General features: G+C 37.5%; 1 long non-coding RNA gene across 1 annotated transcript in view; it reads left to right on the top strand.

The window, feature by feature from the left end:
- Nucleotides 1–12,415, top strand: part of LOC116661828 — a 33,839-nt gene extending 21,424 nt beyond the window's left edge. Inside the window, exon 3 of the long non-coding RNA XR_004317813.1 lies at nucleotides 11,964–12,415. This is a non-coding gene — a long non-coding RNA (uncharacterized LOC116661828). The remainder of the gene's footprint in view (nucleotides 1–11,963) is intronic.
- The last annotated feature ends 4,492 nt before the right edge of the window (nucleotides 12,416–16,907 follow it).

Below are 16,907 nucleotides of genomic sequence, written 5' to 3'. Positions count from 1 at the left end.
AGCACTAATTATAAATTTATCTTGCTGGGCACATAATGTATAAAGTTTTAAGCTGTGACAATATTATTATAATGGAGGAGGGATGGAGTAATACAGGAGCAAAATTTTTATATATTATGGAAATAGAGTTGGTATTAATCCAAATAATATCACTATATATTAAAATATATTTATAAGTCTCAGGGAAACCATTAAGAAAATAAAGAAGTGACAAGGGAATTAAAATGGTAGACAACAAAGTATGTATTTCAATTTAAAATGGAGTACAAGAATAAAATGCAAGAGACATATGAAAGCTAATAGAAAAATAGCAGTCATAAATTCTACCTTATCCATAATTACATTAAATATAAATGGACTAAACTCTCCAATTAAAAGTCAGATGCTGACAGATTTGTTAAACATAACATGATGCATATATTGTTTATAATAGACACAGCTTAGATTCAAAGACATACATAGTTTTTTTCCTTATTTTTATTTTTATTTTATTTTTTTAATTTTTATTGATTTATAATCATTTTACAATGTTATGTCAAATTCCAGTGTTTAGCACAATTTTTCAGTCATACATGGACATATACACAATCATTGTCACATTTTCATATCTGTGAGATACCATAACATTTTGTGTATATTTCCCTGTGCTATACAGTATAATCTTGTTTATCTATTCTACAATTTTGAAATCCTAGCCTATCCCTTCCCACCCTCCACCCCCCTGGAAACCACAAGTCTGTATTCTCTGTCTATGAGTCTATTTCTGTCCTGTATTTACACTTTGTTTTTATTTCTTCATTTGTTTCTTTGTTTTTGTTTTCATTTTTGTTTTTTACATTCCACATATGAGCGATCTCATATGGTATTTTTCTTTCTCTTTCTGGCTTACTTCACTTAGAATGACATTCTCCGGGAGCATCCATGTTCCTGCAAATGGCATTATGTTGTCAGTTTTTATGGCTGAGTAGTATTCCATTGTATAAATATACCACCTCTTCTTTATCCAGTCACCTGTTGATGGACATTTAGGCTGTTTCCATGTTTTGGCTATTGTAAATGGTGATGCTATGAACATTGGGGTGCAGGTGTCATCCTGAAGTAGGGTTCCTTCAGGATACAAGACCAGGAGTGGGATTCCTGGGTCATACAGTAAGTCTATTCCTAGTGTTTTGAGGAATCTCCATACTGTTTTCCATAGTGTCTGCACAAAACTGAATTCCCACCAGCAGTGTAGGAGGGTTCCTCTTTCTCCACAGCTTCTCCAGCATTTTTCATTTGTGGATTTTTGAATGACAGCCATTCTGACTGGTATGAGGGGATAGCTCATTGTAGTTTTGATTTGCAATTCCCTGACAATTAGTGATATTGAGCATTTTTTCATGTGCTTTTTGATCATTTGTATGTCTTCCTTGGAGAATTGCTTGTTTAGGTCTTCTGCCCATTTTTGGATTGGGTTGTTTATATTTTTCTTATTGAGTCGTATGAGCTGCTTATATATTCCGGAGATCAAGCCTTTGTCGGTTTCATTTGTAAAAATTTTCTCCCATTCCGAAGGTTGCCTTACTGTTTTGCTTATGATTTCCTTTGCTGTGCATAAGCTTGTAAGTTTCATTAGGTCCCATATGTTTATTCTTTCTTTTATTTCTTGTAGGAGAAAATATTTGAGATGTATGTCAGATAATGTTTTGCCTATGTTTTCCTCTAGGAGGTTTATTGTATCTTGTCTTATGTTTAAGTCTTTAATCCATTTTGAGTTGAGTTTTGTATATGGTGTAAGGGAGTGTTCTGGCTTCATTGTTTTACATGCTGCTGTCCAGTTTTCCCAACACCATTTGCTGAAGAGACTGTCTTTATTCCATTCTATATTCTTGCCTCCTTTTCAAAGATTAGTTGATGAAAAGATTCTGGGTTAATTTCTGGGCTCTCTATTCTGTTCCATTGGTCTATATGTCTGTTTTTGTACCAATACCATACTGTCTTGATGACTGTAGCTCTATAGTATTGTCTGAAGTCTGGGAGAGTTATTCCTCCAGCCTCTTTCTTTCTCTTCAGTAATGCTTTGGCAATTCTAGGTATTTGATGTTTCCATATGAATTTTATTATGATTTTTTCTAGTTCTGTGAAATATGTCCTGGGTAATTTGATAGGGATTGCATTAAATCTGTAGATTGCCTTGGGCAGTGTGACCATTTTAACAATATTGTTTCCTCCTATCCAAGAGCATGAAATATCTTTCCATTTTTTAAAGTCTTCTTTAAATTCCTTCATCAATGGTTTATAGTTTTCTGTGTATAATTCTTTCACCTCCTTGGTTAGATTTATTCCCAGATATTTTATTACTATGGGTGCTATTTTAAAGGGGATTGTTTCTTTACTTTCTTTTTCTGTTGATTCACCATTAGAATAAAGAAATGCAACTGATTTTTGAACATTAATTTTGTAACCTTCTACATTGCTGAATTCTTCAATCAGCGGTTGTACTTTTTGTGTGGACCGTTTAGGGTTCTCTATATACAATAACATGTCGTTGGCATATAGTGACAATTTTACCTCTTCTTTTCCAATTTGGATCCCTTTTATTTCTCTCCCTTACCTGATTGCTGTGGCTAGGACTTCCAGGACTATGTTGAATAGGATTGGTGATAGTGGGCATCCTTGTCTTGTCCCAGATTTTAGTGGGAAGCTTTTGAGTTTTTTACCATTGAGTACTATGCTGGCTGTAGGTTTGTCATATATAGCTTTTATGATGTTGAGATATGTTCCCTCTATACCCACTTTGGCGAGAGTTTTTATCATAAATGGGTGTTGAATTTTATCAAATGCTTTTTCTGCCTCGATTGAGATGATCATGTGGTTTTTGTCCTTTCTCTTGTTGATGTGATATACTACATTGATTGATTTGCATATGTTGAACCACCCTTGTGTCCCTGGAATGAAGTCCACTTGGTCATGATGTATAATTTTTTTTTTGTGTTGTTGGATTCTATTTGCTAAAATTTTGGTGAGGATTTTGGCATGTATGTTCATTTGTGATATTGGCCTATAATTCTCTTTTTTGGTAGTGTCTTTGCCTGGTTTTGGTATCAGGGTGATGGTGGCTTCATAGAATAAGTTTGGGAGTATTCCCTCCTTTTCAATCTTCTGGAAGATTTTGAGAAGGACTGTTAAGAGTTCTTCTTTGTATGTTTGTAAGAATTACCCGGTGAAGCCAAACGGTCCAGACTTTTATTTGTAAGGAGATTTTAAATTGCTATTTCTATTTCCTTTCTAGTGATTGGATTGTTCAAGTGGTCAGTTTCTTGATTCAGTTTTGGTGGACAGTATGTTTCCAGAAATTTGTCCATCTCCTCTAGGTTATCTAGTTTGGTTCCGTATAGTTTTTCATACTATTCTTGTATGATATTCTGCATTTCTATTTTATTTGTTGTAATTTCTCCATTTTCCTTTCTTATTTCGCTAATTTGTGCTCTCTCTTTTTTCTTCTTTGTGAGTTTGGCCACAGGGTTGTCGATTTTATTTACTTTTTCAAAAAACCAGCTTTTGGTTTGGTTGATTTTTTTCTATGGTCTTGTTAATCTCTATTGTATTTATTTCCTCTCTGATCTTTATTATTTCCTTCCTTCTGCTGCTTTTTTGGGGCTTTTTGTTATTCTTGTTCTAATTCATTCAGGTGGTGGGTTAAATTGTTTATTTGAGATTGTTCTTTTTTGAGGAAGGCCTATATCACTATAAACTTCCCTCTTAGCACTGCCTTTGCTGTGTCCCATAGGTTTTGAGTGGTTGTGCTTTCATTGTCATTTATCTCAAGGTATTTTTTAATTTCAGCTTTGATTTCCTCTTTGACCCATTGTTTTTTCAATAACATATTGTTTAATCTCCATGCTTTCCTTTTCTTCTCCTTTGTTTCTCTGTTGTTGATTTCCAGTTTCATGGCATTGTGGTCAGTAAAGATGCTTGAGATAATTTCTATCTTCTTAAAATTGTTGCAGCTTCTTTTGTGCCCAAGTACATGATCAATCCTGGAAAATGTTCCATGTGCACTTGAAAAGAATGTATATCCTATTTTTTGGGGTGTAATGCTCTGAAAATATCGACCAAATCTAGTTTTTCTATTGTAGTATTTAATTTCTCTGTTGCCTTGTTTATTTTCTGTCTGGAAGATCTGTCTAGTGATGTTAATGCAGTGTTAAAATCTCCAACTATGATTGTATTCCCCTCAATATCCCCCTTTATCTCTGTTAGTAATTCTTGTATGTACTTAGGTGCTCCTATATTGGGTCCATATATATTAATGTGTGTAATATCCTCATCTTGTATCACTCCTTTAATCATTATAAAATGTCCTTCTTTATGTTTATTTGTGTCCTTCGTTTTAAAGTCTATTTTGTCTGAAATCAGTACTGCAACACCCGCTTTTTTGGCTTTTCCATTTTCATGGAATATCCTTTTCCATCCTTTCACTCTCAATCTATATGTGTCCTTCTCCCTAAAGTGGGTTTCTTGTATGCAGCATACTGAACGTTCTTGCTTTATTATCTAGTCTGCCACTCTATGTCTTTTGACTGGAGCATTTAGTCCATTAACATTTACAGTAATTAATGATAGATGTGTGTTTATTGCCATTTTGAACTTATCTTTGCAGTTGAGTGTTATATCCTCTTTGTCCTTTTCTTCTTCCTTTTGTGGTTTGCTAATTTTCCCTTGTATTATCGTGGATTTTATTTAATTTTTGTGACTCCCTTTTAAGTTTTCCCCTTGTGTTTACCCTTTTTTGTAAATCTATTAGCCCATTACTATAACTGTTTTATTAAACTGATAGTAACATGATCTCAAACACAGCCTACTGTTAAAAAAAAATTTTAAAATAAAGAAAAAAATACATTCTATATTTCCCTACCTCCCTCTCCCACTCTCAGTGATTTGTATGTCTTCTTTTATAATTTTATGTTTATTTTATTTGTAATTCAAGAATTATCACCTTTCCAGTTGTGAGTTTCTCATTTCTGTAGCATCCTGCTGCTTTACTATTTAGAATAGACTTTTCAATATTTATTTTAGCATGGGTTTAGTGTTGCTAAACTCCTGCAGCTTTTTCTTGTCTGTGAAATTCTTTATTTCTCCTTCTATCCTAAAGGATAGCCTTGCTGGATAAAGTATCCTAGGCTGCATCTTTTTTTCATTCAGGACTTTGAATATATCTTGCCACTCCCTTCTGGCCTGTCCCTTCTGGCCTGTAGTGTTTGTGTAGAGAAATCAGCTGAGAGCCTTATGGGGGTTCTTTGCTTTTCTCTTTCTGCCTTTAGAATCATTTCTTTATCCTTGACTTTGGCCATCTTGATTATGATATGCCTTGGTGTGGGTCTATTTGGGTTCTTCCTGTTTGGGACCCTCTGAGCTTCCTGTACTTGGATATCTGATTCATTCTTCAAGTTTGGGAAGTTTTCAGTCATGATTTCTTCTAAAACCTTTTCAATCCCCTTTGATCTTTCTTCCCCTTTTCGGACCCCTATGATGTGAATGTTGGGATGCTTTATATTATCCCTTAGGTCCCTTATGCTATTTTCTTTATTTTTTATTTGTTTATCTTGTAGCTCTTCTGAATGTGTGCTTTTAGTGTCCTGTCTTCTAGGTCACTCATTCGTCCCTCTGCATAATCTAGTCGTGTTTGCACAGCTATTAGATCATTCCTTGTCTCTGTCAATGTGTACCCATTCTACTTGGCTCTTCTTTATTGCTTCAATTTCATTTTTGACATATTTTGTATCTCTAAACAGTATGTCTTTTAATTCCTTCAGCACTTTGATCACTCCTTTTTTGAAATCTTGATCTAGTAGGCTATCAATATCTATTTCATTGATCTTTCTTTCAGGGGATTTCTCTTGTTCTTTTAATTGGGAAAGGTTTCTCTGCTTCTTCATCTTGCTCATACCTCTCTGGCACTGTGGTTTATGGAGTATCAGTTATCTATTTGGTCCTTAAGGATTTTATCTATCTAATGCCTATTTAGGAATAAGACAGGAAAAAAAGAAAAAAAATCAGAGAGAGAGAGAAGGAATTTTAACAGAAGGGAGAAAGAAGGTTTGAAAACAGTGTATAATGAATAATAGAAGAGCGAGTTGAAGCAGAATATCAATGGGGTTGAGACGTCCTTTTAAAACCTTTTTAAAAAAGGGGAAAAGATGAAAAGATGTATTTGAAACCTGTGTCTAATCAATAACAGGACATCAAAACCCAAGAGAAATAGGAATGAATTAAGAAGTAAAAATTGAGAGGGTAATAGAAAATAGAATAGGTAAAAACAGATTTAAGAAAAAAAGGGGGAATGTTATCGGTGTTCTCCTGGAGTCTGTGTGCTTTTAATGTGAAGTCTTTCTGTCTTTGTCCTGTTTTGGAAGCTCAGCTTGCTGTTTCCAGAGGCCCTCCGTTGGCGCCCTCTTCTGTGCTGCTCCCAGTACCTGTCAGCAAGCAGATCGCGCCTCCTCCCAACACTGGGTCAGGTGCAGCTCTCCTTTGCTGTGGGTGGGCGGGTTACTGCCCCTCCCGATGCCGCAGTCAGATTTTGCAGACTGGCCAGGTAGGAGGGATGGTCGCGCCACCTCCCAGCACCGTGGTCAGGGGCTGTATTCCTGCCCGAAATGTGGGGTGCCGCCCTCCCTCTCCCGGCTCCGTTAGCTCTGCTGCTCTGTATGGCTGCGAGCTTTGCCTTGGGTCGGCGCTCCACAGGTGGGCTCAGGGAAGCCTGAGGGACAGCCTTGTCCCTGCTCCGGGCCAAAACTCATCTCCTTGTTTGTCTTTGTGGAGCAAGTTCTCTGAGGGACCAGGATGGAAGGATCCTATCTGCCCGGGTTGTAGGCCAGTCTCAGTCTGGCATTTGAGTCTGCTATGCCCTTCTGTGCGGATGCAGGTTTCGCCCCCGCCCCTGCCTGGATGCTAAGCGCCAGAGGATATGGCAACTGTATCTGAGCCCTGCCTCTCTTCTCCCGAAAACTTACTGCGATTTTTCAGAGATGGGGGTATGCACCCTTCCTCCCAGGGCACATCAACTGTGTTGTTTTATGGAGGGCCCAGGTTGTTCTGCCCTGTACGCCCACAGCCACGGCGTGCAGCCCCCTGCAGTCCCCCGGTGCTGCATCAGTGCATACGCCCCCATCCTCTGCCTGGCTTGGGCAGCCTGGCCCTGCCTGCAGCTGCTGCCCAGCTTCTCAGTCTGGGTGTCGGGGGGACCCTCTGTTCCGATTTAACTTAGTTCTGTCAGTCAAGGGCTGCTCTGTAAAGATCCGAGCCTCGTAGTCTCCCCCTCCATCCCTCTGGCCTCTCTGTTCGAGAGGGGAGACCCAGCAAAGGAGCGCCAGTCCTCCTTTGCCGCTCCCTCCCCGCAGGACCAGTCCTGCTCTGCTTTGCCTTTTCTTCTTTTGTTTTTCCTTGTCTCCTACCAGATTTTTGGCATCTTTCTTTTGAAGAGGGCGATGTTATGTTGGAGTTCCGCAGGTGCTCTGGTGGGCTGAGTGGTTCTGTGGATGTGAGTCTTGGTGCATTTGTGGGAGAGGGTGAGCTGCGAGTGTCCTTCTACTCCACCATCTTTTCTCTTCCATACATAGGTTTAAAGTAAAGAATGGAAAAAGATTCATAGAACACTCCATTCAAGAACATCAGAAATACTTTTCAAGTGCACATGGAACAATCTCCAGGATAGACCATATGTTAAGCCATAAAACAAGACTCAGTAGATTCAGAAGGGCTGAATGTATATACTTTTTTATGTTTTAAATTTTATTTATTTATTTATTTTCATTTTTTAGTTTTATTAGGTAGAATTGTTACAATTTGACAGCACATATACAATATATTTCATGTAAATACATATATACAGCATACTGTGCATATTTTTAAATTTATATATATGTACTATTCTTTGTTTCTAAGAACATTTAGAATTTTAGTTTTTTATACTTGCACATTTACCAAAGGGATAAAGCCAATCACAAAATAAGAATTAACTAAAAAATATACATAGACCCCGCTATTAACAGCAACATTACTTAAAATTGCCAAGACATGGAAGTATCACAAATGCACATTAACAGATGAATGGATAAAGAAGATGCAGCATATACATGTAATGGGACACAACTCACCCATAAGAAAGAAGGTTATTTTGCCATTTGCAGCCCTTCAGTCACTTGTTTTTTCCACTTCAAAAACCAGAATTTTATAACTGGCATAAACATTTCCACTGAGTCAAAAAGAGTACCTAGAAATAAACTTAGCCAAGGAATTTACCTATACTCTAAAAACTGTAAAACACAGCTGAAGGAAACTGAAGATGACACAAAGAAATTGAAAGATATATTGTGCTCCTGGATTGGACGAAGCAACATTATCAAAATGGCCATAGTACCCAAACGATCCACAGATCCAATGCAACCCCTGTCAAAGTATTCACAACATTCTTCACAGAACTAGAACAAACAATTCCAATATTTATATGGAACCACAAAAGACCCCAACCTGCCAAAGCAATATTTTGTAGGTTTTTTTTTTTTTTCCTCTTTCTTCTTTTTGTTTTCTTTTCTTATGGTTTAATGACTGGAGAAGTTCCTTTAACATGTGTTGTAAAGCTGGTTTGATGGCGCTGAATTCTTTTAGTTTTTGTTTATCTGTGAAGCTTTTTATTTCTCCATCAAATCTGAATGAAAGCCTTGCTGGATAGGGTATTCCTGGTTGTAGGTTTTTCCCTTTCATCACTTTATATATATCTTGCCACTCCCTTCTGGCCTATAGGGTTTCTGCTGAAAAATCAGCTGATAACCTTATGGGAGTTCCATTGTATGTTATTTGTTCCTTTTCTCTTGCTAATTTTAATACTTTCTCCTTATCTTTAATTTTTGTCAGTTAGATGACTGTGTGCCTTGTTGTGTTCCTCTTTGGGTTAATACTGTATGGAACTCTCTGTGCATCCTGGAGTTGGTTGACTTTCCTTTCCTAAGTTGGGGAAGTTTTTGATTATTATCTCTTCAAAATTTTTTCTGGTCCTTTTTCTCTCTCTTCTCTTTCTAAGACCCCTATAATGCAAATATTAGTGTGCTTCATGTTGTCCCAGAGTTCTCTTAAACTATCCTCATTTCTTTTCTTTCTTTTTTCTTTATTCTATTCTGCAGTAGTGATTTCCACTAATCTGTCTTCTAGCTCACTGATCTGTTCTTCTGCCTCATTTAGTCTATTCTTGGTTCCTTATAGTGTGTTATTCATTTCAGTGATTTTATTCTTTAACTCTATTTGGATATTCTTTATATTTTCCAAATCTTTGTTAAAACCTTCACTATGTGCATCTATATTCCTCTTGAGTTCTCTGAACATCTTTGACATCATTACTTTAAACTCTTTCTCAGATAAATTGCTTACCTCTTCATTGCTTATTTCTTCTTCTGGGATTTTATCTTGTGCCTTGTCCTGGGAAATATTCCTCATCCACCTCATATTGTTTATCTTTCTATTTGTATTTTTATGTAGCTTAGTTATGTTTCTTGACCTTGGAGGGATGGCCCTTTGTGGGAGATGTCCTATGCATCCCAGCAGTACATTCCTGTCTTGTCACCCAAGGACTAGAGTCTAGCCAGTCCTAATGTAGAGTCTGGCCTGTGTTTATGGATTCCTTCCACAGGCTTTGGGATTATTTCTTATATCTGGTGTCTGTCTCCTAGTGGATGAGGCTGTCCTAGAGGCTTATGCAGGTTTCCTGGCAGGAGGAGTGGGTGCCTGCCCATTGCTGGGTGAAACTTGGTCCTGGACCTCTGATGCATAGGGCCATGTCTAGAGGCCTTTGTGGTTTAGAAAGTCTGCTGATGGGTGGGACTGTGTTCCCACCGAGTGTGTTGTTTGGCCTGAGGCTTCCCTACAAGCTGTTGGGTGGGGCTAGATCTTGGTGCAAATGATCCAATCACGGTGTCAGCCTCCATGAAACTCAGGTAGATGAACACTCCTGGAATGTCCACCACCAGCTTTTCTGTCCCCTGAATGAGCTGCAGCCATCCCCTATATTCCTGGGAGACTCCAAAACCATCAGGCAGGCCTGGCCCAGGTTCCTATGAAATCACTGCCTTTGCATTTGGACCTGGCACACTTGAGATTCTGTGTATGCTTCTCAAGAGAGTGAAGTCTCTGTTTCCCCCAGTCCCATGGGGTTCCTGGAATTTTTTCCCCACTGGCCTTCAAAACCGGATGTCCTGGGGTTTCCTCCTCCTCCCAATGCCAGAACTCTGGGCTGGGGAGCCTGATGTGGGGCTTAGAGCTCTCACTTCTGTAGGAGGGCCTCTGCAACTTGATTATTCTTCAGCTGTTGGTCGCCAACCCAGGGGGTATGGGGCCCAACTATATCATGAGCACGTCCCTCCTATGGTCCTGCTGTGGTTCCTTCTTTATGTTTCCAGTTGAATAAGATATTATTTGCTAGGTTCCAGCCTATTTTTGATGGTTATCTAGCAGTAAATTTTGGTTTTATTGTAGTCCCAAGGAGAGGTGAGCTCGTGGTCTTATCACACCACCATCTTGACTGGAAGTCGAGAATTGAAATCATACACATTATGTTCTCCAAGAACAATGAAATTATATTAAAAATCAACAACAGAAGAAAAATTTGGGAAATTCACAAATATATGAAACTTATACAGCACACTTCTAAATAACCAATGGTTCAAAGAAGAAATCACAAAGGAAATTTTAAAATAATTTGAAATGAATGAAAACAATTACATAACATACCAAACCTTATGAGGTACATCTAAAGTAGTTCTTAGAGAGAGATTTATAGCTGGAAATGACTATAAGAAGCTTAAGAAACCAGAAAAATAAGAGCAAAGTAAACCCAAAGTAAGCAGAAGGAAGGAAATAGTAAGATTGGAGTTAAATAAGTGAAGTAGAGAATAGAAACAATAGAAAGAATCAACAGCACCAAAAGTTGATTCTTTCAAAAGTTTGATACCATTGACAAAATGACCAAGAAAACAGATAAAACTCAAATTTCTAAAATCAGGGAACATCACTACTAACCACACAGAAATAAAAAAAAAGATTTTAAAGGAATATTATGAAAATGTATATGCCAATATATAATTTAAATGGAATAGACAAAAATTCCCAGAAAGACACTAACTATGGAAACTAACTCAAAAAGAAATAGAAAATCTGAATAGACCTACTGCAAGTAAAGAGATTGAATTAATAACCAAAAACCTTCCCATAAAGAAAAGCCCAGACTCAGATGGATTTATATCAAATCTGAAACATCTTCAAAACTCCCAAAATTTTTATCCTTAGATTCATTTTTCCCAATTCAAAAGATATACATCACATTCTCCTGAAAAATGGACATACATTTCACTTTGAAATCTTAGACATGATTCTTAGGAATCCTCCAGAAACAACTGACTTCAGACATAGAAAGCTTCTGTCCAATATTTCAGATAAAGTTTAATTTTAGGATTCGTCAGCATCCTTTTCTGTTCCTTTACTCTTCTACTAATCTTGTCTATTATCCCAAGTTGACACCCCTAAAATAGTAATATGATCTCCCCTATCTTGATTCTATAACTTTGCACTATGTTCTCCTTCTACTACTTAAGGGAAAACAAAACTCTCTTACATGTTTTTCCCATACCAAAGACAACTCTCTGAAACTAAAGAATTGTTGGCTCTATTACCCTTACCTGACTCCACTGGCAAGAGTTTAGTAGCTGGCAGTAAAATATTTCAGAATGCCAAATTCTTTTAATAGGCTCCTCTGGTATTTAAATTTCCCTGGTAATATCAATCTCAATTTTCAGTCTTGCAAAAATTGTAACTTAATCTCATGTCAACAAAATGCTTTTGCTGAAATCATTATAATTCTATCAACAAGATCAAGTTAATTAGAAATCGGCACCAATATTGGGGCTGTCTTAGTTATAATAGTCAATTGTTCTTTTCAGAGACACTTCAGCCTGCTATGCAAGAATGGTTTAATTTTACTCAAGGAATTTTTCCTTCTCTGGGTATACAAAACTTGCTGTGTCCAGCGCAGCTCGGGACCGTGTCTGAGGATGGGCGATGCAAGACTTAAGAAACAAAGAGACAAAGTAAAGAGCAAAGATGGGACCAGGGGACACAAGAGCTCATGGATCTAGAGTGCCAAAAGCCTGATCAACATCATATTTATTAGGAGTATACAGCTCAGAAACAAACAGGATCAAAGAGGTGGGGCTTTAGATATTCCATGTGATAAGCACTAAGTTCTGCTTGCCCATTAACTGATTAATTTCAGGCCTATCCCTTCCAGGAACAATCACCCTCCTCAGGGTATGCAAAATTTCTAAGTCTATCCTGTTATTGGCTCCAGGACATCTTGAGATAGCAAATACTTCCCCATTGTTAAACCACATGATTTCATGCCAGAACAAAGTTCTGTTAATGGATGATCTGGCTTTCCAGGACCATCCATTGTTTTACCCTAAGAAATACCTGCCCTTCTTTGTGCCCTTCTGGTCAATCTCAGGATTGCCCCTCACAAATTTTCTTTAGAATAATATGTGTTATAGGTCATCTACTGTGTAAAACATTAAAAGAAATCAACCATGTGTATTTTAAGCAAGTAAGTGTGAATATAATATTTTAAGCTCATGGAAATTTAAGTGCAGCCTGTTTTCTAGTTGCTTGTTTTCCAGTGGCTTGTTTTCCAGCAGCTTGTTTCCCAGCAAAAACTAAATCTTATTAAAATAAATGAAACAAACTCTCATACAGTCTGTGCTCTACTAGGGTACTATTTGTTACCTTTTTTCATTGAGATAAAATTCATGTAACATAAAAATCACTATTTTAACCATTAAAGTATATAATTTAATGTTTTTAGTATATTCACAATAATGTACAACTATCACTTTTAGCTGCTTCCAAAATATTACTATCAATCACCACACTCACCACACATACACCCTCACACACACAAATCCTGTACCCATTAAGCAATTATACCTCATTCCTCTCTCTCTCTCCAGCCCTTAACTACTAATCAAATTTATGTCTCTGTGAAAATGCCTATCCAGACATTTCAAATAAACAGAATCGTATAATATGCAGTCTTTTGTGTCTGGATTCTTTCACTTAGTATAATTTTCATGGTTCATGGTTCATCATGTTGTAGCATGTATCAGTAATTCATTCCTTTTTATGGCTAAATAATATTTTGTTGTATGAATACACCACATATTCATGCACTTAGGATACTATTTCTTACAAAAAAATCACACTTATATCTGCCTACCACATACTAATTTATCTTGTGTATTAGAAGTAATTGTTAGAGATTTCCAGATCTTTAAAATTACTATCCCTCCAGTAAATTTTACTTCCTTAAAAATGATACTCAGAAGCCTTCAAAATAAAACAAGTAAGATTATTCAGGAAAAATCCCTAGAAGGATATTGATTTCCTTTCCATACATACTTCATAATCTACAATGGGAAAAATACAACTAGAAAAAGTGGTTCAAAACTTGACTTGACTTTAGCAGAAGTCATTATAAAACTTCTTCTCCAAAGCCCAACAAACTGTCCAAATTTGTTAACTAAAATTGTCATAGATAATGAAATAGCCCTTTGTTTCCTCTTAGCCAGCCAAGGAGTAGTTTTTGCTATAGCAAATACTTCTTGTTGCAGCTATATAAATACTACAGGACAAATAGAATAGTTTGTGACTAGGCTAAATAAAAAGCTACTTGGATTTCCAAAATAGGCCCTGCTGAATTCTTGGACGTATTTTCATTCATTGTCTTCTATATTCTAGGCCTCTGACTTCAAGATCTGTTTTTTTTTTTTTTTAAAGATACCCTTTTATTGTAGTTCTTTTTTTTTTTACAGTTTTTATTTATAGTCATTTTACAATGTTGTGTCAAATTCCAGTGCATAGCACAATTTTTCAGTTATACATGAACAAACAAATTCATTGTCACACTTGTTTTCACTGTGAGCTACCACAAGATCTTGTATATATTTCCCTGTGCTATACAGTATACTCTTGTTTATCTATTCTGCATATGCCTGTCAGTATCTACAAATTTTGAAATCCCAGTCTGTCCCTTCCCACCCCCCAACCCCTTGGCAACCACAAGTTTGTATTCTATGTCTATGAGTCTGTTTCTGTTTTGTATTTATTTCAAGACATGTTATGAGGACTAATATTCATTTTATTTCTGACAGTGTTCTCTGTTATAGTTAGCTGGCTGATATATCCGATCTAGAGTCTGAAATGCTGCTCAACCAGCAATTGCTGAGCAGATATTTCAAAAGCTAATTCTATAACAGAGGGAGAGGAAAGAATGAACTGTGGTTCAACTACAGATGACATTCAATGCACACTTTTTGCTGATCTTAAAAAAATCTCTGCAATGGTGAAAATCTGGATATCATGGATTAATGTCCTGTGGCCCAACTTCATTTGTCCTTTTCCCAAAGAGGGAACTAAAAAGAAAAAAAATAGCACCTGGCATTCAGAAACTGATTTGGCACTCACAATCAAGTCATGTTATTGTCCTGTAAAATATAAATAATCTCACAGAATACCAGCCTCAGGCAAGATTACTCTGAGACCAAAATAAAATGAGACAAAGTAAGACTATTTCATAATTTTTTCTAAGCATAGACAAAAATACAGCCCACAAATACCAAACATCCTCTCTCTTGACCAAAACTGCTACTTCTTTACCAATTATACCTTTATCCTCACTCTAGGCTCCCCTCCATATAGACAAGATTTATTGAGGTGTGCAATCAGAGAATTGCCCTCAATTTCTGACAACATGCAACCTAAAGCAAAACCCCACTTCTTTACAGTCTCTTCCAAATCATCCAACCAAAACCCCAATCCTATAGTAGATTCTGATACATCTTACTGAAATACCTCATAGTTCCCCATGGTCTCTGTTCTCCCTGCCTGCAACCAGTAATAAACCTAACTTGTTTAACTACAGGTATATTCCTGGTAATTTTTGGCTGGGGGGCATCAACAATAGGTACAAGATTTCTTTTTAGAGGGGTAGAAATGTTCTAATTAGATTATGGAGATGGTTTCACAACTTGTTAATATACAAAAATCATTGATTTATACACTTTAAACAGGTGAACTTTATGGTATATAAATTGTGTCTCAATAAATCTGTTAAAATCTATGATATAGTAATGTATATCTGCATTAAATAATAAGATCTAGAGGGGAGTCTAATAGCATAATTACTAAGTGGTGATGAGCTTAAATAATGTTTACCATCTTTGCTAGAATTGTAATGTGATACAAAAATATCTGTGCAGCCAATACCACTGTGGTTTGTTGCCAACATTCATCATTGAAGGAAATGATACATTTCAGGCAGAGATTAGTGAAAAATAGAGATGCAAATTTTTTCTCCCATCCAGGTTCACTCGACCCCTGTGCTTGAGTGAAATTTAAACAACAATGGAGTAGAGCCCCCTCATGTAGTAGAAAGAGGAGCTCAGGCTCCAAGCAGGACCAACACTTAATCAAAGTCACAGAGGAATCTGGGCAGCTGGGTCCCCTGTTTCTCCTGACTCCTTATAAAATGCATGGTCCTCTAGTTTGACTATGTAATTTTGATCAATTAGTAACTTATTTTATAATGAGTTAAAATAAAATCTAAACCAAAGTCCAACAACAGGATAATGCACTTAGGGTTCTAGGTTCTGGAGCTGCCATGTGTGTCTTTTCTGAGCTTCTCTGGCTTCTCCAGAGGACAGTGTGGATAGTCTTACGTTGACTCCTCCCTGACTGGCTAAGTTCATGGCAGGCACCATGCAGGTGAAGTTGCCCTTACAGCTTCCTAGCATCTTGTTCAGGAATTAGGAAGTGTCTCCCCACAGCAAGGGATGGAATTAAGTAGCTCCGTCTATTGCAAGTGCCCACTTACTGACCCATCCAGCAGTTAGGGCAGAATTTTGTTTTTCTATTCCTCCTGGGCCTGTGTGTCCCTGACTATATGACCTTGGGCACTGCCCCTCCCTTCTCTGGGCCTCAGCTTCCTAATCCATCAATAAAATGGTTGTGATGTGCCTTTCCCTTCCTCCTTCTCTTTATCCTTAGCTCCTTGGTTTACTGTGGGCTAGCAAAGAGAGAATGTGTGGGCAATCACTTACAGAATATGATATGCTTAGAAAATGCTAGGGATATAATATGGAAATCCAGCAACTCCATCTGAACTCAGATTCACTGGTAAAAACCTTCCCTCTGAAAATTAGTTTAGATAACTCTGTCCTCCTCCCCTACTTAACTCAGGAGGAGAGAAGAAACAAATTCTTCCTTTGCACTCCACCAGGTTTGGGGGCTCATTTGACTAGACAGAGTTTGGCATTTGTCTTGGGGCCAGGTTTTGCTAGGTGGCTTTGCTTATCCTGCTTTCTCAGTGGTCCTGTCGGGGGCGGATAGGGAGAGAAAAGGAATCATTACTACAAACATGCTGGTGTCTAATAAATCCCAAGCTCCTCAGGTGGGAAATGGTCCAAAGAGGCAATGTTTCCAGGCTCTTCCTCTGCCTTCCACTGGCTGACTCCCCATTTAACTCTGCCCAAGGAGATAGAAGATCATTCCCAGCTTTCATGATTGTTCTCTCAGTTACCCATTCCAGGGTTTAAATAAAGTTACTACATTTCAGAACTGGAGAGGAACTTCCATTTACCAGTAGGGAAGGTGAGTCCCAGAGCTGCAGAGCTTCACTGTGGAATGAAGGTTATTTAACCCAATAAGCCCTAGATTCATATTGTTTAAGTTTGAATCCTAGTTCTGCCCACTTCCTAGCTGTGTGATATTGGACAAGTTATATCCCCTTTAGGAGCTTCACCTTTCTCTTCTATAAAATGGGGAGTGGGGAAGTC

Source organism: Camelus ferus, chromosome X (assembly GCF_009834535.1).
Source record: "Camelus ferus isolate YT-003-E chromosome X, BCGSAC_Cfer_1.0, whole genome shotgun sequence".
Taxonomy (NCBI): domain Eukaryota; kingdom Metazoa; phylum Chordata; class Mammalia; order Artiodactyla; family Camelidae; genus Camelus; species Camelus ferus.
Note: the sequence above shows the minus strand (reverse complement) of the source record. Positions and strands in the feature narration are given on the sequence as shown.